The 314-nt window shown below is 60.5% G+C and overlaps 1 protein-coding gene across 1 annotated transcript in view; it reads left to right on the top strand.

Moving 5' to 3' along the window:
* The window catches only part of BAZ1A (bromodomain adjacent to zinc finger domain, 1A), a 65,790-nt gene that overhangs the window by 1,550 nt on the left and 63,926 nt on the right, over window positions 1-314 (top strand). The gene's annotated exons all lie outside the window — the stretch shown is intronic.

Raw genomic sequence — 314 nt, 5'->3', positions numbered from 1 at the left:
GGCCCACCACCCCCCCGCACCGGAGATCTCCGGCTGATAATTCAAAAATGGAGGATGCGCCCTCTCAGCCATTAATTAATAATGTAGCTCGCTGTCTTCCTGTGTGACACACGCTGGAAGGCACCGAGCGGCCAATAAAGATGTAGGGGAGAGCAGGGGAAGGCTCCTCCCCGCAGCTCTTCCTGATTGAGGGCTTGAAGAAGTAGATCAAAAACTTCCCAGGAGCCGGGGGGGGCAGAGGAAAGGGGAGATAAACGCGCCGAGGGGGGATCCGCGCTTCGCACCGGCCGAGCAGCCAGGGCGGCCTCCGGCCA

This window comes from Charadrius vociferus, unplaced genomic scaffold (genome assembly GCF_000708025.1).
Source record: "Charadrius vociferus isolate BGI_N301 unplaced genomic scaffold, ASM70802v2 scaffold14, whole genome shotgun sequence".
NCBI lineage: Eukaryota > Metazoa > Chordata > Aves > Charadriiformes > Charadriidae > Charadrius > Charadrius vociferus.
This window is presented reverse-complemented; position numbering and strand designations above follow the sequence as displayed.